Source organism: Mobula birostris, chromosome 1, assembly GCF_030028105.1.
Source record: "Mobula birostris isolate sMobBir1 chromosome 1, sMobBir1.hap1, whole genome shotgun sequence".
In the NCBI taxonomy this organism is placed as follows: Eukaryota; Metazoa; Chordata; class Chondrichthyes; order Myliobatiformes; family Myliobatidae; genus Mobula; species Mobula birostris.
Genome location: NC_092370.1, coordinates 175,785,025 through 175,808,178, shown reverse-complemented (window position 1 = coordinate 175,808,178; position 23,154 = coordinate 175,785,025).

The following is a 23,154-nucleotide window of genomic DNA, read 5'->3' as shown; positions in this document are numbered from 1 at the left end:
AGCTCTGTAAAATTCAAGTCAAGTCAAGTCAAACATGAGGAATTCTGCAGATGCTGGAAATTCAAGCAACACACATCAAAGTTGCTGGTGAACGCAGCAGGCCAGGCAGCATCTCTAGGAAGAGGTGCAGTCGACGTTTCGGGCCAAGACCCAGATAGTAAGGATCTCTTACTAGCTCTTCTTTCAGTTAGTCCTGACGAAGGGTCTCAGCCGGAAACGTTGACTGTACCTCTTCCTAGAGATGCTGCCTGGCCTGCTGCGTTCACCGGCAACTTTGATGTGTGTTGCTCAAGTCAAGTCAAGTCACTTTTTACTGTCATTTTGACCATAACTGCTGGTACAGTACAGAGTAAAAACAAGACAACATTTTTCAGGACCATGGTGCTACATGAAACAACACAAAAACTACCCTGAACTACATAAAACAACACAAAACTACACTAGACTACAGACCTACCCAGAACTGCATAAAGTACACAGAACAGTGCAGGCATTACAATAAATAATAAGCAAAACAATAGACAGTGGAGGGCAGTAGATTGGTAGTCTGATGGCTTGGGGGAAAAACTGTTACATAAATAAACAGCTGAATGACGGCGTCCGGGATCATGTCCATTTCCGTACTCCCCCCGAGTACTTAGTTGGAGCATTCCACGGAGAGCGAAAGGCCTGACAAGGCACAGAAGAAGTCAAGGTCATCCACTGCAACCAAGGAAGACCTCAGTTATAATGCATGTTTCTACCACTGGACCCAGACGTCCAAGGTCGAGAGAGTGGAACTGCTCCAGTGTAACGGCCTTCTCACTGTAAAGACTCTCCGATACAGGTTTCCTGTCGTCACCAGACACAACAGACAACCACCACCATAGGATATAGAACAGTACAGCACATGATCAGGCCCTTTCCACTTTTTCTCTTTTGTTAACTTTCACTTCTTCCTAAGATGCTGTTGAGTGTTTCCATCATTTTTGCTTTTAAGATGTTCAGAGTTTGCAGAATTAAACAGATGAGTTGGGTCTGTGACTGGACATTAGAAAGGGGCAAACCAAGTGTGAGTGGATAGTGCAATGTGAGATGCGAGTAGACTCAGTTACTATATTAGATAGATATACAATGCAGTTGGGATCAAGAGAGGCGAGCGCCACATAAACCATTCCCAAAATGACTGATAGCACCCATTATGACGGTGACCATGGAATACTTATCCATCCTTTAACAAGGCAGTCTGCACTGTCCTCCAATGCTGCCCTACTATCGTGCATATGGTTTGGACTGCCATTGTCCAGTTATATCCACCTATCTATCCAAATGTAGCTGACAAATTGTAATAGCTTTTCTTATAACTTGCATCATCTTGCAGGCAGCCACAGAACAAAGAAGCACAATAGAAGCCACTAAAGAAACCCAATGGGTGGGGAAAAAAAAGAACAAATCATGAAAATAATTAAAAATTAAACAAATAACACAGAGAACATTAATATCACATCTGATCATGCAGTACTCCCTCAGTAGAACATTGAGCTGTCAACCTAGATTACCTGCTGACACCCTGCTGTCAGACTCAGGACACAACTATTTTAAAGTTTCCCTCGTGTGTAGATGAGTGGGATAGAAACTGGTAGTAGTTGATGAGAATGTTGGATTGCTATAATATTACTGTAAAATCCTATAGATTTTACCATACTGACTCGGTAGACCATAGGGCTTGTTCCTGTGCCTTATCATTTTGACTTTATTATTGAAATTGGACCTTACAGTGTCAGTTACATCCCAGGTTCATTTGTTCACTGTTGCTTTTTAATCATGTTCCCCACCCGAGATTACGTCAAAATTAGAGACCTGCTGCTGAAACTGGAAATTTGCAACATAGATGGGGGTGAACATAGCTTAAATCTCTTACTAGCAGAGGTGTACTGTTAATATTATTGATTTAACACATTTGTCTTGTTTGCAGAGCCATTCAGACACTGGTACATCATACCAGCCTATACCAGATTATTTTCTCCTTTGATGAAGGACAAGCTGGGTATTTAGTAAGCACACAAGACCTTAGAAAGAAAATACAGGTGTTCATCTTTCATGTATAACCTGGTGCACTTTGAAACATTTGGGAATGGACTTGGGAATATATAGCAAGTAACTAAATGGAGAATGAGAACAAAGCAGTATCTATGCCAATATGAGGATGAGTTTTGGTCGATTTGGAGTCGATGCAGTTGACATCAATGAGTCCCCTATGCTTGTCACTCAGCTGACTGTTCTGAAGTGGATGTCTGATCCAGGAAGCTGTGCAGTACAAGGCTTCCTGCCAAAGGCAGCAAGCCCCACTCCCAATGCTTTAAAACTAAGATACAGGCTTCCTGGCTACAACAATTGCCAATAGACTTCCAATGTCTGTGGTATTTTCAAGCATACAAAACATTGCAAACGTGGTTAAAAAATTAATCATACTATTAAAACAACTCTAAAAATAAATAACACCAGAAAACATTTAAAGATAATTAAATATATTTAAATTGCAGAGTTAATTGAACATGCAATGATCTAAAACCTGCCATCTGTCTCAGAGCAATTCCTCTCCATTCAAAGAATAGAATTGCTAAATCAGTATTAAGTCTGAACTGACTTTGTTTCAACTAATTGAGCCATGCTTGTTGCAGTTGCAACAGTTCGACTTCCCAGTATAACTGCAGGAAGTTGGTGCTCTGCTTCTGGACTCTACAAGGAGACCGGGGTCAGAACCCAGTTGTAGTAGATAAGAGGCCCTCATAAGAAGTTTGGAATTACCTTATTTGTGTCTGAGGCCTTCAGGAATATATAATATTTCTAATCTCTGGCAATCTTAGGATCAAAAGCAACAAATTTCACGCCACACAATTATGTCAGTGATTTTAAATCCAATTCTGATTCTCCTCACAAAGGATGTTATAAATGCCCCTTTAACAGTGACACACCATCATTCCATATGAAGCCATGACTTCACATGGATAGACGGGCTGATTAGTGCTAGCTGGTTCGGCAGAATGTTGTGGGCCGGGGGGGGCATGGGAGGTCCTGTTCCTGTGCTGTACTGGTCTACATTCTATAATTGGAAGGAAAGCCTCTATTTCCAGGAAGAGAACATGGAGCAGAGAACAGTGCAGTATGGGGTCGAGTCCTTCGGGCGCGGCGTTGTACGGAACCAACTAAATTAGTGATCTAATGGCCAACTAAACTAATCCCCTCTGCCTACACTGTGTCTATATTCCTCACATTCATGTGGCTATCAAAACATCTCATAAAAATCCCTCATGCATTTGCCTTTACCACCACCGCAGGCAGCACATTGCAGAAGCCACCACTCTCTGTTTAAAAAAAAAACTTGTCCCTTATACCTCCTTTGAAATTGCACCCACTCACCTTAAACACCCTCAGGTATTAGACATTTCAACCCTGGTAAAAAAAAAATGATACTGTCTGTCCACTCTATCTATGCCTCTCATCATCTTATAAATCTCTATCAGATCTCCCCTCAGCATCCACTGCTCAAGAAAACAACCGAAGTTTTCCCAACCTCTCGTTAAAGCACATGCCCTCTAAACCAGGCAGCATCCTGGTAAACCTCTTCTGCAAAGCCTCAACATCCTTCCGATAATTGGGCGAACAGAACTGTATGTAATACTCCAGATGCGGCCTAATTAGCGTTTTATAAAGCTGCAACATAACTTTCTGACTTTTGAACTCAATGCCTTGACTAATAAAGTCGAGCATTCTATTTGCCTTCTTAATCACCGTATCAACCTGAGGAAACAGGAAGGTTGCAGAAGGACTTAAGACAGATTAGGAGAATGGGCAAGAAAATAGCAAATGAAATACAATGTTGGAAAATGCAAGGTCATGCACTTTGGTAGAAGAAATAAGTGTGCAGAATATTTTCTAAATGGGGAGAAAATCCAAAGATCTGAGATGTAAAGGGACTTGGGAATCCTTGTGCAGAACACCCTAAAGGTTAACTTGCAAGTTGAGTCAATGAGGAAGGCAAATGCAATCATTTCAAGAGGTCTAGAATGTAAGAGCAGGGCTGTGATGCTGAGGTTTTATAAGGCACTAGTGAGGCCTCACCTGGGTATTGTGAATAGTTTAGGGCTACCTTATCTAAGAAAAGATGTGCTGGCATTGGAGAGAATACCAAGGAGGTTTACAAGAATGATTCTGGGTTAACATCTGAGGAAAGTTTGATGGCTCTGGCCCTGTACATGCTGCAGTTTAGAAAGATGAGAGGGGATTTCATTGAAACCTTTTGAATGATGAAAGGCCTAGACAGAGTAGATGTGGAAAGGATGATTCCCATGGTGAGGGGGTCTAGGACAAGAGGGCACAGCCTCAGGATAGAGGGGCGTCCATTTAAAATAGAGATTCAGAAAAATTTCTTTAGCCAGATGATGGTGAACTTATGGAATTTGTTATCACAGGCAGCTGTGAAGGCCAGGTCATTGGGTGTATTTTAAGGTGGAGATTTATAGGTTCTTGATTGGCCACGGCATCAAAGGTTATGGGGAGTGGGGCTGAGGAGGGGAAAAAAGGATCAGCTATGATTGAATGGTGGAACAGACTCAATGGGTCAAATGACCTAATTCTGCTCCTTTGTCTTATGGTCTCATAGTTTTGTGTGTATTAAGTCATATCTTACCAACTTTATACATTTTTTGAGGAGATTACTAGGAAAGTTGATGAAGGAAAGGTAGCGGATGTTGTCAATGTGGATTTTAGCAATGCTTTTGATGAGGCCTTGGGAGGTTAGTCAAGAAGGTTCTGTCACTTGGCATTTAGGAGGAGGTAGTAAGTTGGATTCGACATTGGCTTCATGGGAGAAGCCAGAGAGTGGTAGTAGATAGTTGCCTCTCTGACTGAAGACCTGTAACTAGTGGAATGCTGCAGGGATCAGTGCTTGGTGTTGGTTGTCATCTATATCAAAGATCTGATTGATAATCTGGTAAACTAGATTTGCAGGTGTGACACAAAAATTGGGAGTGTAGTGGACAGCAATGAAGGCTATCTTAGTTTGCAACAGGATCTAGACCAGCTGAAAAAAATGGGCTAAAAAATGGAAGTGGAATTTAATGCAGGCAAGTGTGAGATGTTGCACTTTGGGAGGACAAACCAGGTTAGGACTTACACAGAGAACAATGGGGGCACTGAGAAGTGTGGTGGAATGGAGGGATCTGGGAATATGCTGTAGATCTATAAATTCTTGAAATTGGCATCACAGGCATTATAAATAGGGTCATAAAAAGAGCTTTTGGAACATTGGCTTTCGTAGATCAAAGTATTGAGTACAGGAGTTGGAATGTTATGTTGAAGTTGTATAAGACATAGATGAGCCCTAATTTGGAGTATTGTGTGTAGTTCTGGTTACCTACCTACAGTAAAGATATCAATATGATTAAAAGAGTACAGAGAAAGTTTACAAGGATGTTGTCAGGTCTTGAGGCTCTGAATTCTAGGGAAAAGTCGAATAGGTTCGGACTTCATTCCCTGGAGCGTAGGAAAATGAGGGGAGATTTTATAGAGGTATACAAAATTATAGGGGGTATATAGGGAGAATGCAAGAAGGTTTTTTTTCATGGAGGTTGATGAGACTAGAACTGAGGGTTATGGGTTAAGGGTGAAATGTCTAAGGTGAACATGAGGGGGGACTTCACTCAGAGGGTGGTGAGAGTGTGGATCAAACTGCTAGCAGAAGTAGTAGATGTGGGTTTGATTTCAACGTTCAAGAGAGGCTTGGATAAGTACATTGCTGGGAGGGGCATGGATGGCTATGGTCCAGGTATGAATCGGTGGGACCAGGCAGAATAACAGGCTGGTGCAGGTGAGCCATTTCTGTTTCCGTGCTGTAGTAATCTAAAAGCTACTGAATGGATCTGCAAGCCTGACATTCCACTTTAAAATGCCGCTCAAATAGCTGTGCTGGAGAAGTCAGTTAATTCCTTGCAGTATGAGCCAGTGACATAAACTATGCAGAGATGCTTCATTATTTCTGAATCTTGTGGGGTTCTTTTGGTGCTCATTGGTGCACATTGGATTACCTCGGCCATGTTTGCCCGTTCCAGGTAAAAGCTGCAACGGGGAGACCAGAGACATCGGAGATCAGTGATAATATCTCCCCCTTGCTGACAATCAACACAGGCACACCCCAAGGATGTGTACTTAGGCCACTGCTCCACCTCTCTTAACACTCATGACTGTGGCTAAGCACACCATCAACAAATTCACAAATGACACAACTGTTGTCGTTAGAAACTCAGATGACAACGAAGAGGTGTACAGAGGTGAGAGGTCAGCTGGTTGAGCGGTGCCACACAAACAACTCCGCACTCAGTGTCAGTAAGACCAAGGAATTGGACGTGAACTTCAGGGAGTCAGGAAAACACAGGCACAGTCCTCATTGAAGTGTCAGCAGTGGAAAGGGTGAGCAGCTTCAAGATCCTAGGCATCAATGTCTTGGAGGGTCAATCCTGGGCCCGACTCCTTGGTGCAATCACTAAGAAAGCACACCAGGGGCTCTACTTTGTTAGGAGTTTGAGGAGATTTGGTATGTCACCAAAGACTCTTGCACATTTGTACAGATACTGTATATGGTGGCAGCATTCCAACTGGTTTCACTGCAGCGTGGAATGGAGGTTCCAATGCACAGGATCACAAGAGGAGCAGACCCAGTCAGCTCCATTACGGCCAAAATCCTTCCCATCACTCAGGATATTTTCAAGAGGCGGTGCCTCAAGAAGGCAGCTTCCACCATTAAGGACTCATACCATCTGGGACATGGCATCTTCTCGTTACTACTATCAGGGACGAGATACAGGATTCTGAAGACCTGCACTCAATGATTTAAGAACACTGTCTTCTCCCCTGCCACCAGATTTCTGAATGCTCCATGAACCCATGAACGTTATCTCACGATTCCATTTTTGGCACATTTATTTATTTTGTGGACCCGGTTGGTAGTGCAGTGGCATCAGCGTCGGACTTCAGGACGAAAGGTCCTGAGTTCCAATCCAACTTTCCATCCGTGCTGGGTTAGGAGCTGGTGATCTCTTTGGAAACTCACCCGGCAGAAGGCAATGGCAAACCACTGCTGTAACTTGCCTCGTACACGGTTCCCCACTACGTCACAGAGGCGTGGAGGGAAATCACCCACTAACCGGAGAAACCCCAGACGCGATGTACCTCTCCTTTATTTATTTTGTAATTTTCTGCAACTTTTATGTCATTGCACTGTACTGCTGCCATAAAACAATACATTTTTTATCATTCAGTCAGTGATAATGAACCTGATTCTGGGTACAGTCCAAAACTGTGGCCGTTGCAACAATGGGAAAAAACATTGCTACCCAATGTTCAGGTTCTGAAGGATCGTTCTACACTATATTGCAGGTAAACAACATGTTAGTGTTACTAATTGGTATGTAAATTTGCTTCAATGAGAATGTGAAATAAATTTGGGGGCAAGAGGCAATTTGGATTAGAGCAACACACATAAAAATGCAGCAGGCCAGGCAGCATCTATCGGAAGAGGTACAGTCGACGTTTCGGGACGAGACCCTTCATCAGGATTGGATTAGAATTTGTTCTTCATCAAAAGGATTAATTTATCATTTGGACCAGTTTCCCTTTACTGTAAAAGTAGAAAGTTAGTTTTGTTATATGATACTACAGATACTTTGACCAGACTCTCTTGGTCAAAATAAGACTGTACTAGTGATTCATACTAAACTCCACCCTAACAAGAAGGCAAACATAACCCAGGCTGTTGAAGGCAATTAATCAGCTCTGTACTTGTCTGGAAATAACCCATAACCATTTTTGGGCATGCACTGTGTATGTAATCACATTTAAATTATAGCATTATCTACTGGCTAGTCACAACAAGCATACAACACATTCTTTTTAGTTTTGAAATCAGGCAATCATGTGACAGGATGCTTGATCTGCAGCAATTACAGAACTAGCCAGGTAAAGGCAATTGCCTCTCCACTGTTGCATTCCTGAGAGCTCTTTTTAATTGCAGTCTATTGTGGTTCAGACAAAAGAAGCAATCAATATGAGTTCATGAGTTTGGTTTCCTGCATTGGGTAACTGTTTTAGTTACACAAACCTGAGAGAACCTGCTGATGCTGGAGATCCAAAGCAATACATTCAAAATGCTGGAGGAACTCAGCAAGTCAGGCAGCATCGATGGAAAAGAGTAAACAGTCAACATTTCGGGACTCAGCCCAAAACATTGACTGTTTACTCTTTTCCATAGATGCTGCCTGGCCTGCTGAGTTCATCCAGTATTTTGTGTGTGTAACTATTTTAGTTACTACAGGATGAGCACCCCTTATCCGAAATTCTAAAATCTGAAAACCTCCGAAATCGAAAATGTTTTTGAGTGTTGACATGATGGAAAATTCTACAAGGCGCTAGGAAGGTTCCCTGGCAATGCACAGGTCTCTCTGCGCTGCAGACAGTTCTGAGAAGTAAACTCATATATGTAATGAACAGAGTTAATAAAAAATAGAAAAACACTGCATAAAGCTAAAAAAGAAGCTTACAGAGTGCATTGATAGAGTGGATTTGTCAGTGTCAGAGTGAATCACTTAACCGTATGCAGATCATGAAACAAGCAAAGATCTATCACAACAAACTGAAAATTAAAATTACTTATGAATATTCTGCAGACAAGTTGCAGAAATTTAAGAAAAGGCACAGCATTAAATTTTTAAAGATTTGTGGTGATAAATCACGAATCATGAAGCAACAGAGGAATTTATTGACGAAAAGCTTGCATGGTGAACAGCTGTATCAGTACTTATGTATGAAAGACAAAGACTGCTTACCAGGAGCACCTAAATTCAGAGTCAGGAATGATGGCGATGCCAAAGAGCCACTGACTATCCACCTGGGCAGCCAAGGTAGTGATAGCTTACCTTTCCGATGGTTCAATGTACACATTATTGTTTCTTGCACAAAATTATTGAAGTATTATATAAAACTACCTTCAGGGTATTTGTATAAGTGTATATGTAATGTAAATGGATTTTATGTTTAGACTTGGGTCCCATTCCCAAGGTATCTCATTATATAGATGCAAATATTCCAAAATCTCAAAAAAATCCAAAATCTGATACACCCTCCTGGCACCAAACATTTCAGATAAGGGGTGCTCGACCTGTAGTTGCTAGCTATTATTATTATTATTATTAATTTAGTTGATATTTTTGCACCACTTTTAGAAAAAACTATATTGCTCAAATATGTAATAATGTTACTACACACCTTATTGCCGCACCACAGTAGCGTGATGCCATTATGGCTCGGGGCTGATGGAGTTTAGTGTTCAATCCCAATGTCCTCTGTAAGGAGTGTGCACGTCCTCCCCATGGAATGTGCAGGCTTCCTCTGGGTGTTCCAGTTTCCTTCACAGTCCAGAGACGTACCAGCTCGTAGGTTAATTGATCATTGTAAACTGAACCATGATTAGGCTAGGGTTAAATCATGGGACGCTGGCGGCACCGCTCGGAGCACTGGAAGGGCCTGTTCCATCCTTTATCTCTAAATAAATAAATTACTGGATGTCCTAGTTAAGCACTTCAGAAGTATAATCACTGCTGCAGAAAACAAGGGAGCCAAAGCAAAACTTACAACACGCTGAGGGAACTCAGCAGGTCGGGCAGCATCTGTGGAAACGATGAGTTGATGTTTCGGGCTGGAACCCTTCGTCAGGTCCTGACCCTATGTCCTGACCTATGTTCCGGCCCGAAACGTCGACTGATCGTTTTCCACGGATGCTGCCCGACCTGCTGAGTTCCTCCAGCGTGTTGTGAGTGTTGCTTTGACCCCAGCATCTGCAGAGTATTTTGTGTTTAACAAGGGAGCCAAATTGGACCCATCAAGCACATGCAATTGCAACATGCTAATAATTTTTTTTACAATTGAGTGATATATGTTCACGACTCCATCAGGGCAGCACATTTATTTGTCCCCAAGAAGCTATTTTGGTACGTTTCAGGACATCCTGAAAAAAAGTCTTGGGTGTGTTCATTTAACCTCTTAAAAAATGGTCATAGTTCCACCAACGTAGAACTACCTTGCATCGGAGCGGAGTGTTGAAGTTTAAATTTTAGTAAATCCCATGTACCTGGCGTGGGGCTTGAACTAACAGGGCAGTAAACCACAGCTAATAACAACATACCTTCAACAAATGAGAAATAAATGTGGCAATATTCTTACAACACTGATCCACCTCTGTCCTTTCTATTTTTACATGTAGGATCAAATAATTTTACCTTGGATTTCTTTTCTATATTCAGTTTCTCCTTTGCCTCCCAAAGACATTGACACAATTTGGAATATAGTTCCATAAACACACAACCTCTGGCATCTTAAACATTATCCAGTTATCATTTTGAAAGTGAGCAGTAGAGTATTTCAGTGCAGAAACAGGCCCTTCAGCCTTTCAACTCTGTACTTACCTTCAACCATTTTTTTTAACCAGACCCACTTATTCAACCCATACTTCCAAGACCTCCCTGTTGATTCAGCTACACTCTAGGGGAAATTTATAGTTGCCATTTAACCTGCTGACCTGCATTCTTTAGGCTGTGAGAAGAAAGCTCAGTACCCAGAGGAAACCATGTGATCACAGAGAATGTGCATATTCCACACTGACTATTGCAACATGCAGTGTTTCTGTCTTCTATTCCAGTAATGGCCACGTGCGAACCTGCTAAAGGGGTAACTAGACAGAGCTCTTGGTTATCCAATTATTACCTGAACTAAGATCATCAATTCTAACTAAACTGCTGGTGAGATACTGACATTCATGTTCCTGCGTCCATGTGATGATGGGAAGTTAATTTTTATCTGAACTCATTTGTAGACTAGAGAAGCTTTCAGAACTTGATGTGGGGAAAATATCTTTAACTTTAACAGGATGTTGGAATGCTCCTCTTGCAGGATGTTTGCGAAGTCAGGGAGCCCTCCGGTGTCCCTGACAACGACACCTGCAAGAAGTGCATCCAGCTGCAGCTCCTGACAAACCGCGTTAGGGAACTGGAGCAGGAGCTGGATAACCTGCGGATCATTCGGGAGAATGAGGAGATTATAGATAGTAGCTACAGGGAGGTAGTTACGCCAAAGGAGCAGAGGACAGGAAATTGGGTCACTGTCAGGCGAGGGAAGAGGAAAGGGCAGGCAGAGCAGGGTTCCCCTGTGGCCATTCCCCTCAACAACAACTATACTGCATTGGATACTGTTGGGGGGGATGACTTACCTGGGACAAGCTGCAGTAGCCGGATCTCTGGCACTGAGTCTGGCTCTGCAGTGCAGAAGGGAGGGTGAAAAAAGAGGAGAGCGGTAGTGATAGGGGACTCGATAGTTGTGCAGATAGAAGGTTCTATGGTCGTGACAGAGAATCCAGCATGGTTTGTTGCCTCCCAGGTGCCAGGGTCAAGGACGTCTCCGATCGATTGCATGACATTCTGAAGTGGGAGGGTGACCAGCCAGATGTCGTGGTGCACAGCGGTACCAATGACATAGCAAGGAAGAGTGAAGAGGTCCTGGAGAGTGAGTATAGAGAGCTTGGTAGGAAGTTGAAAAGCAGGACCTCAAGGGTGATAATCTCAGGATTGCTACCTGTGCTAGGTGCCAGTGAGGGTAGGAATAGGATGCTCTGGAGGATGAACAAGTGGCTGAGGAACTGGTGTAGGGGGCAGGGTTTCAGATTTCAGGATAATTGGGACCTCTTCTGGGGTAGGTGGGACCTGTACAAGAGAGACAGGTTACACTTGAACTACAGAGGGACCAATATCCTTTCAGGGAGGTTTGTTAGTGCTATTGGGGAGGCTTTAAACTAGATTTGCAGGGGGATGGGAACCAGAGTGCCAGAGCTGACAGTGTGGCTGGGGTGAAAATAAATGATGTTGAAGGTTTAAGCAAATCCGCTGATAGAAAGGTTGTGAGTGGTGGTAAAAATCTTCTGAGGTGTACATATTTCAATGCTAGGAGTATTGCGGGGAAGGCGAATGAGTTGAGGGCGTGGATTGACACGTGGAATTATGACGTTATAGCAATTAGTGAAACTTGGCTACAGGAGGGGCAGGACTGGCAGATTAATATTCCAGGGTTCCGATGTTTCCGATGTGATCGAGGCAGAGGAATGAAAGGTGAGGGAGTAGCATTGCTTGTTAGGGAAAATATTACAGCAGTGCTCAGGCAGGACAGATTAGAGGGCTTGTCTACTGAGTCCTTATGGATGGAGCTGAGAAACAGGAAAGGTATGGCCACATTAGTGGGATTGTATTACAGACCACCCAATAGTCAACGAGAATTGGAAGAGCAAATCTGCAAGGAAATAGCAAGCAACTGCAGGAAACATAAAGTTGTGGTGGTAGGGGATTTTAATTTTCCATATATTGATTGGGACTCCCATACTGTTAGGGGTCTAGATGGTTTAGAGTTTGTAAAATGTGTTCAGGAAAGTTTTCTAAATCAATACATAGAGGTACCAACTAGCGGGGATGCAATATTGGATCTCCTGTTAGGAAACGAGTTAGGACAAGTGACTGAAGTCTGTGTAGGGGAGCACTTTGGTTCCAGTGATCATAACACCATTAGTTTCAACTTGATCATGGACAAGGATAGATCTAGTCCTAGGGTTGAGGTTCTTAACTGGAAGAAGGCCAAATTTGAAGAAATGAGAAAGGATCTAAAAAGCATGGATTGGGACAGGTTGTTCTCTGGCAAGGATGTGATCGGTAGATGGGAAGCCTTCAAAGGAGAAATTTTGAGAGTGCAGAATTTGTATGTTCCTGTCAGGGTTAAAGGCAAAGTGAATAGGAATAAGGAACCTTGGTTCTCAAGGGATATTGCAACTCTGATAAAAAAGAAGAGGGAGTTGTATGACATGTATAGGAAGCAGGGAGTAAATAAGGTGCTTGAGGAGTATAAGAAGTGCAAGAAAATAAATCAGGAGGGCTAAAAGAAGACATGAGGTTGCCTTGGCAGTCAAAGTGAAGGATAGTCCAAAGAGCTTTTACAGGTATATTAAGAGCAAAAGGATTGTAAGGGATAAAATTGGTCCTCTTGAAGATCAGAGTGGTCGCCTATGTGCGGAACCAAAGGAAATGGGGGAGATCTTAAATAGGTTTTTTGCATCTGTATTTACCAAGGAAACTGACATGAAGTCTATGGAATTAGGGGAAACAAGTAGTGAGATCATGGAAACTGTACAGATCGAAAAGGAGGAGGTCCTTGCTGTCTTGAGGAAAATTAAAGTGGATAAATCCCCGGGACCTGACAGGGTGTTCCCTCGGACCTTGAAGGAGACTGGTGTTGAAATTGCAGGGGCCCTGGCAGAAATATTTAAAATGTCGCTGTCTACAGGTAAGGTGCCGGAGGATTGGAGAGTGGCTCATGTTGTTCCATTGTTTAAAAAAGGATCGAAAAGTAATCCGGGAAATTATAGGCTGGTAAATTTAACATCGGTAGTAGGTAAGTTATTGGAGGGAGTACTAAGAGACAGAATCTACAAGCATTTGGATAGACAGGGACTTATTAGGGAGAGTCAACATGGCTTTGTGCGTGGCAGGTCATGTTTGACCAATCTATTGGAGTTTTTTGAGGAGGTTACCAGGAAAGTGGATGAAGGGAAGGCAGTGGATATTGTCTACATGGACTTCAGTAAGGCCTTTGACAAGGTCCCGCATGGGAGGTTAGTTAGGAAAATTCATTCGCTAGGTATACATGGAGAGGTGGTAAATTGGATCAGACATTGGCTCAATGGAAGAAGTCAAAGAGTGGTAGTAGAGAATTGCTTCTCCGAGTGGAGGCCTGTGACTAGTGGTGTGCCACAGGGATCAGTGCTGGGTCCATTGTTATTTGTCATCTATATCAAAGATCTGGATGATAATGTGGTAAATTGGATCAGCAAATTTGCTGATGATACAAAGATTGGAGGTGTAGTAGACAGCGAGGGAGGTTTTCAGAGCCTGCAGAGGGACTTGGACCAGCTGGAAAAATGGGCTGAAAAATGGCAGATGGAGTTTAATGCAGACAAGTGTGAGGTTTTGCATGTTGGAAGGACAAACCAACGTAGAACATACAGGGTTAATGATAAGGCACTGAGGATTGCAGTGGAACAGAGGGATCTGGGAATACAGATACAAAATTCCCTAAAAGTGTCGTCACAGGTAGATAGGGTCGTAAAGAGAGCTTTTGGTACATTGGCCTTTATTAATCAAAGTATTGAGTATAAGAGCCGGAATGTTATGATGAGGTTGTATAAGGCATTGGTGAGGCCGAATCTGGAGTATTGTGTTCAGTTTTGGTCACCAAATTACAGGAAGGATATAAATAAGGTTGAAAGAGTGCAGAGAAGGTTTACAAGGTTGTTGCCGGGACTTGAGAAACTCAGTTACAGAGAAAGGTTGAATAGGTTAGGACTTTATTCCCTGGAGCATAGAAGAATGAGGGGAGATTTGATAGAGGTATATAAAATTATGATGGGTATAGATAGAGTGAAGCAAGCAGGCTTTTTCCACTGAGGCAAGGGGAGTAAAAAACCAGAGGACATGGGTTTAGGGTGAGGGGGGAAAAGTTTAAAGGGAACATTAGGGGGGGCTTCTTCACACAGAGAGTGGTGGGAGTATGGAATGAGCTGCCAGATGAGGTGGTAAATACGGGTTCTTTTTTAACATTTAAGAATAAATTGGACAGATACATGGATGGGAGGTGTATGGAGGGATATGGTCCATGTGCAGGTCAGTGGGACTAGGTAGAAAATGGTTCGGCACAGCCAAGAAGGGCCAAAAGGCCTGTTTCTGTGCTGTAGTTTCTATGGTTCTATGGTTCTATGGTTTGCAAGGTTACTTCAGAGACTAATAACGGTGAGATGAGTAATTTAGATGGTGTAACATACACAAAATGCTGGAGGAACTCGGCAGGCCAGGCAGCATCTGTCTAGTCGACATTTCGGACGGAGACCCTTCATCAGGACTGGGGGAAAACGATGAGCAGTCAGAGTTAGAAGGTGAGCGGACTTAGCTCACCTGCGTGAAGGATGAAACAATTCCTTTTGATTTTTGCCAATATATGTTCACAGTCACATAAAGGGAAATGAGAAAACATAGAGAGGCACATGTCAGTTGCATCAAATTGTCTGTTCATGTGTTTTTGGGTTCTGTACGATTCTTCTTGGTAATACAGTGGGTCATCAGTTAATCAGGCAGCTGCTTATTTGGGACAACTCTTAAAGAATAAAAAAACTACAGAAACAGGCCTTTCAGCCCATATTGTCCATGCTAAAGCCATTTAAACTGCCTAGTCCCAATGACCAGGGCCATCGTCCTCCATATCCCTAATATCCATAATTCTCTTAAACATTGAAATTGAGCTCGCATGGATCACTTGAGCTGGCTGCTCATTCCACACTCTCAAGACCCTCTGAGTGAAGGAGTTTCCTCTCATGATCCCCTTAAACTTTTCACCTTTCACCCTTAAACCACGACCTCTGGTTATAGTCCCACCCAAGCCTGTTTGTAAGTACCCTATCTATACCCCTTGTAATTTTGAATAGCTCTATCAAAGCTCCTCTCAGTCTTCTACCTTCCAGGATCTGTTCATTATCACTCGGCTGAGTTGGGGTCTTGCTATGCAAGTGTGACAAGCCATATTTTTTTTTACATTACAATATTAACTCGTTTCCCGAACAGATTCTTTAATTCCCGGATGATAGAGGCACTATTGCATCATGGAGTCCTTCGGCCTACTCAAAGTGTAACCCTCCATTGTTGCCTATCGGAAAACGTGGGAGGCCGGATGAATGGCGTTTTGTGCAGGATTTACGAGGCGTAACACACCTCTGTGGTTGCGCCAGAAGTCAATGTGATACAGTATTAGTCTGCGTTCCCTCAGACAGTTGCTGGTACTTTGTAACTGATGCGTTCCGCGTTCTTCTCCATACCCCTGCATGAGGATAGTCAATACCTGTTCACTTTCACAGACAGCGGACAGCAATATACGTGGACACGGCTACCTGAAGGGTGCACAGAAAGTCCTGCCATATTGTACGCATCTGCTACCCATATAGTTATCCAACTGCTATCCGTCTGGCAAGCACGGATGCAGCATAATACTGCATTATGCGAGTGATCTATTGCTGGCTTCTCAGGCCCTGACTGACTGCAGGTACTGTTTAACTCATTTGGCTACTAGAGGACACAGAGCGTCCTTATCGAAGCTGCAGTATGCCAGTCTACTGTGGTATATCTATTGTTATACCAAGGAACTCGCCGTTTGAGATCAGAACGCATTTCAGCCATTATACAACCCCTGGACCCGCCACTAAAAAGCAAATGATGGCCTTCCTGGGGATGGCAAACTATTGTAGACATTAGGTTCGAGAATATCGACTTCATGGTGCTGTTCTCAGAACAGCAATGTTGCAAGAGGCAGGCTCCTGATAATGTCCCGTGGAATGAAGACATGCAACGAGCCTTAAAGGATGCGCTGATACAGGCACCGGCCTTGGATCTGCCAGATTATAAGAAACCCTTGTACGCGAGTGAAAAGGAGGGGCTGGTTTGTGCAGTATTGACCCAGGAGCGTGGGGGATTAAGGAGATCCCCAGTGGTAAGGGGAATGCCAGGGTGCCCGCGGCAGTGATGCTGGAAAAAGACGAACCGCTACTGCGAGACCATGCCTGCGCTATCTTAGCGCCCCGTGCAGTGATGCTACCCCTGAATTCGGCGGCAAGCCACCACTTTACAAATGCCAGACGTACAGGGTATGAGGTAATGCTCCTTAGTAAGGTTAATTTAACCTTCAAAAGAGCCCCGGCACCAAACCCTGCCACGTTAGTGCCTTTAACAGAGGACGGCGAATCACGTGGCTGCGTCAAGGTTGTGGAATTAGTTTGCTCGCCCTGTCCAGATTTACCCTCTGTACCGTTGGCTAATCCGGACCTAGTACTATTCACAGGCGGGTACTCATGCAAACCCAGTGATAATACAATACTGGCCGGATATGCGGTGGTGATGAGCCCGTTTGAAACTCTAGAAGCAGGGACTCTCCCTCAAGGAACCTCCGCACGGGCGGCTGGACTTTTCGCCTTAACAAGAGCGTGTATTTTGGCAGAAGGACATACTGTAAATGTATACACAGACTCTAGATATGATCTCGGGGTAGTACACAATTTGGTGTCCCTCTAGTAGAATAGAGGATTTATTACGTCAACTGGAAAACCCATACAGCACGCATACCTTATTAGGAGGCGGTGGAATTACCAAAACAAATAGTTGTCATTCAGTGCGAAGCTCACACAAACACGTCAGACCCCATAGCCCTAAGCAATGCAGCGGCCGATGCGGCGGCTAAATGGTCTGCAACAGATGAAAAGGCTATGCGGGTACAGCGGACGCCACAGCCACACAGGTCCACCACTCTCCAGGATCTGGAGTAGCGAGTTGTGAACTCTGTAAGCAAAACATTAGAGGGAAGTTCCCCGCAAAATTCGATCACCTACCGCCGACAAAGGCCCCCTTTGCCAATCTACTAGTAGATTCTGTGCGCTCACATATAGATACTTATTAGTAATAGTGGGCCTGTTTTCTAAATGGGTAAAAGCCTTCCCCATGCGGAAGGATGATACTCAGGTAGCAGTAAAAACTTTAATGAAGAGAATTATCCCCAGGCTCGGGGTACCATAAGCTTAATAGAGTCAGAGGAACGCATTTTACAGGGAAATTGATTAAGGAATTGAGCCAGGTGTTCGGATTCATCTGGGAATAGCACTTTCCATATCAGCCTTGGACTTCAGGGTTAATGGAGAGAATGAATGGAGTCCTGAAAGATATCCCGGCTAGGTCTGTCAGGAGAGAGGACTGAGATGGCCGGGGGCATTTCCCTTGCTGCTATATAGGAATCAGGTAAATAGGACAATCCAGCTAACCCTGCTTGAGATATTGATGGCAAGGCCAATGCCAACGGGCTCTCGGCCCCCCTTAACAAGTGCTCAAACAGCACTGGCCTGGACCAACGAGAACATGATTGAATTTGTCAAAACATTGGGAGATGCAACCAAATTAAATCAGAGGTGCATAGCAGATGTGTTACCTTAGCCGGGAAAAGAAAACACCAATCCCATTAAATGTGGAGATTACGTGTATGTAAAAAAGCTTTTAAAAGATTCTCTTTTGCCTAGGTGGAAGGGTCCTTACCAGGTAATTTTGGTAACCAGAACCGTCGTAAAGCTAGAAGGACAAGAAGGATTGGATGCACAGGATCAAGTTCCTCCACCACGTTGTGTGGCACTACCAATGCCATTGTGTGGCACTACCACTGCCGTTGTGTGGCACTACCACTGCTGTTGTGTGGGACTACCAATGCCATTGTGTGGCACTACCACTGCCATTGTGTGGCACTACCACTGCCGTTGTGTGGCACTACCACTGCCTTTGTGTGGCACTACCACCGTGCTAGATGGGATAGACTTCAAACAGAGCTAGCACCCAAGACTGGGATTTATGAGGCACTGTGGGCCATCAGCAGCAGCAGAATTATACTCAACTGCAATCTATAACCTCATGGCCCGGCACAACACAGGACTACTTGCATGCCGAACACCATAAGCAGCAAGAAATAGGCAGACCTAAGTGGTCCTACAAACAACGGATCCGATCTAAGCTCTGTAGTCCTGTCACAGCCAACCATGAATGGTGGTGGACAATCAAACACCTCACTGGAGGAGGCGGCTCCACAAATATCCCCATCCTCAATGATAGAGGAGCCCAGCACACCTGTGCAAAAGAGAAGGCTGAGGAATTTTTGACAACCTTCATTCAGAAGTGCTGAGTAGATGATCCAGCTCGGCCTCCTCCAGAAGTCCCCAGCATCCCAGATGTCAGTATGCAGTCAATCTTATTCACTCCATGTGATATCGAGAAATGGCTGAAAGCCCTGAATACTGCAAAGGCTATGGACCCAGACAAAATCCTAGCAATAGTCCTGAAGACTTGTGCTCCAGAACTTGCCCCGCCACTAGCCAAGCTGTTCCAGTACAGATACAACACTGGCATCTACCCAACAATGTGGAAAATTGCCCAGGTATGTCCTGTACACAAGAAACAGGACATGTCCAACCCAGCCAATTACTGCCCTATCAGCCTACTCTCAATCATCAGCACAGTAGTGGAAGGGGTCATCAACAGTGCTATCATGCAGCACCTACTCGGCAATAAACTGCTTACGGATGTCCAGTTTGGATTCCATCAAGGCCACTCAGCTCCTGACTGCATCACCTCCTTGGTCCAAACATGGACCTAAGAGCTAATACCAGAGGTGGGGTGAGAGTGATAGCTCTCAACGTCTAGGCAGCATTTGACTGAGAATGGGATCAAGGTGCCCTAGCTAAAATGGAGTTAATAGGAATTGAAAGGAAAACCCTCCACTGGTTGGAATCATACCTGACGCAAAGGAAGATGGTTGTGGTGGTTGGAGGTCAATCATCTCATCCTCAGGACATCACTATAGGAGTTCCTCAGGGAAGTGTCCGAGGACCAATCATCTTCAGCTGCTTCATCAATGACTTTCCTTCCACCATAAGGTCAGAACTGGGGATATTCGCAGATGACTGCACAATGTTCTGCACCATTAGTGATTCCTCAGATAGTGAAGCAGTTTGTACTTAAATGCAGCAGGACCTGGACAATATCCAGGCTTGGGCTGATGAGTGGCAAGTAACATTCGAAACATGCAAGTGCCAGGTGATGACCATCTCCAACAAGAGAGGCTCTAACCATCATCTCTTGACATTCAGTGGAATCACCATCACTGAATCCCGTACTATCAACATCCTGGGGGTTACCATTGACAGAAAAGTGAACTGGTCTAGCCATATAAACACCATGGCTACCAGAGCAGGTCAAAGTCTAGGAATCCTGCAGTGTGTAACTCACCTCCCGACTCTCGAAAGCCTGTCCACCATCTACAAGGCTCAGGTCAGGACTCGGGTGTGTAATGGAATGAGTGCAGCTCCATCAACATTCAATAGACAATAGGTACAGGAGTAGGCCATTCAGCCCTTTGAGCCAGCACCGCCATTCACTGTGATCATGGCTGATCATCCACTATCAGTATCCAGTTCCTGCCTTATCCCCATAACCTTTGATTCCGCTATCTTTAAGAGTTCTATCCATCTCTTTTTTGAAAGCATCCAGAGACTTGGCCTCCACAGCCTTCTGGGGCAGAGCATTCCATATATCCACCACTCTCTGGGTGAAAAAGTTCTTCCTCAAGAAGCTTGACACCGTCCAGTACAAGGCAGCCCACTTGATTCGTACCTCATCCACAAGCATCCAATCCCTCGAGCATCGATGAACAGTTGCGGCAGTGTGTACTATCTACAAGGTCTACCAAAGTTCCTAAGGCAGCACCTTTCAGACCCACGGCCACTACCATCTAGAAGGATGAGAACACCAGATACCTGGGAACACCACCACTTAGAAATCCCCCTCCAAGCCGCTCACTATCCTGACTTTGAAACATATCGCCATTCCTTCACTATCACCATGTCAAGATCATGGAATTCCTTCCCTAAGAGCATTGTGGGTGTATCTACACCTCAGGGACCGCAGCATTTCAAGAAGGCAGCTCGTCACCACCTTCTCAAGGGCAACTAGGGATGAGCAATAAATGCTGGCTTAGCTGGCGATGCCCACGTCCCGTAAATAAATAAATAAATAAATAAATAAAAAGCGGCAGTGGAAGAAAAAGCAGAAAAGTGAAGAGATATATTGTTGCTTGGACTGCTGAGATTTATAAACAAGGAGAATGCATTTAATACTTACATAGAACTTGCATATGAATACACTAGCAGAAGTAATGTGTCAAGCTGTTGAGTGTGCTCGGCCATTCCCGCTCATGCAGAAAGTGGGTGGGGGGGTGGGAGAAGTATATTAGTATCAATATTCCTTAATAATACCAAAACTAAAGATTGTGGGAAAGTAATGAAAAGATTTGGGATGATATTCTGGGGACATAACTTTACCGATAAGAACGGGGTCAGCAGAGTAAGACAGGAGAGTTGGATTGAATGTGCAACTGGGAATGATGCCTTGGGATGATTTGTGTCCAGTGCTGAGACACTTACTCCCCTGTGTTATACAACTCGCTCACAATGCCCCCACCCCTGAGACTTAGAGTCCAAGGACACAGCTGTTGGTGCAGGGAGGGTGGGAAATGGAAGGCAAGGAAAAGTACATGCAATGTTACAAGTAACATCTGGACTAGTAGTTCATGGAGTGGAGAACGAATTTCTACCTCAAAGACCCCTCCTCCTCTCCCAAACAATACCCTTTGGGTCTGAGGAAGCAAGATTTACCTTTGCTGGCATGGTAAGTCCCAACTGGCATGGGTTCCCATTACGAGACTGGTGAACAAATTAGAAGATCACCCTCACCCAGTTTGAGTGCTTTTGGGTGACATTGTATCCTCGGTATGGGGTGGGCCAGACACTTAGAGAAATTATTAATATGGCCTCTGCACTGGAAAAATTGGCTAATAAAACAGCATCTGACTTAGAAAACACAGAAATGCAAATAAAAGACTTGACAGCAGAAGTAGTGGCCTTTACGACCGTGGTTCTGTAGTATAGATTGGATTAGACTTCATGCTAGCCGAAAAAGGGGAACCTGCACCATTATAGGTCAGGAATATAGTACCTACTTCCCTGATGAATCTGAAAATATCAGCTCTCTGGTAGACCATGTTCAGGAACGTGTGGAGCAGATTAAAAAGGTAGGTAGGAAATTCCATGATTGTAGTTCCACTGGCTGGTGGCCATTTTGGGAAACTTCAAGGGAGTTGGTGGGGAACCCTTGTCCATTAAAGGTTAATTTTGGTAATGATTTTACTTGTGGTCATTGGTCATATGATGTGCCTGTTCCTGGATAGCTCCTCCTATAAAATTACTCCCACACGTTGAATTGGAATCGTAGGTCTCGAATATGACGAAGAAGCCTTTTTAAACACGAGGACCTTACCCCTCGCGTATAATATTCCCTACCCTGGGGAAATAGAAGGGTAATATTCTGCAGAGGTGGGTGATGGATAAGGTTGATCAGATTATCAAGAAGGACTGCGTTTGGAAAAATTAAGAGAAAAATTAAATTTTATTGTCAAGCTAGATTAGCTAAGTATCGCTCAAGACTTGAGTCATGAGGATGACAGGATGGGACGTAGATGCTGCCTTGCTTGTGCCATCTGTGGATCATGCCCTTTGTCCAAGACTGTCTAGTAAATAGAGGAACTAAATGTAGACGAGCAGTTCTAATTTTATGTATCATGCAGGACACGTTAGGCTGATATCTAACAAGTGCTTCTTGAAATCGCTGACCAAGTATGTTTAGCTGTCAGCTATTGTCCAAAATTTACTGTATAAATTTAAAATGTATTCTGACATTAGCGGAGTCATAAGACAAAGAGCCCCGGGATCACATATTAAATGGTTAACCTTATACCGAGGTCTGTGTCTTTGTTTCTGTTTGATAGTGGGGTAAATTCTTTTACAGTAAAAAAAAGATAAAATATTTAATATTATGACTAATCTGATCAGGGAACAAACTCTTCTGCTTGTTCCATAACCCTCAACTCTCCTATGGTCCAAACATCAGTATAACAACAGTCATTTTTTTTTTAGTTAAAGGAGTAACAGTTAATATTTCATGCTTTGTATTGGTTTTGAATGTCAGGATGGCCAATTTCCCACAGTAGTTTGATATTACCCTGTTCTCTTTTGCCTTTTGATGAAGGTTATAAAATAGCAGGAGTGGTAACGGGAGGTTCAGCTGACAGAACAAGCTTAGGGTAAATTACACAAGGATGAAAGGGCCAGGGAAAAGATAACAGACCTCCAGAGTACGTGAAGTTAGCGATAGTGAAAGGGAAAACATAAATAATAAGGATAAAAATAATTAGAGCTTAAATACAAGAAAGGTTTTTTTTGGTATATTACTAACCCTCTTATGTGAATGAGAAAGAATTTGTAGTCAGATTAAGATGATGAAATTTTAATTACCTACTCTAAATTTCCATTCTATATCTGTAAGATAAAACAAAATGATCTGAATTTCAAATTTT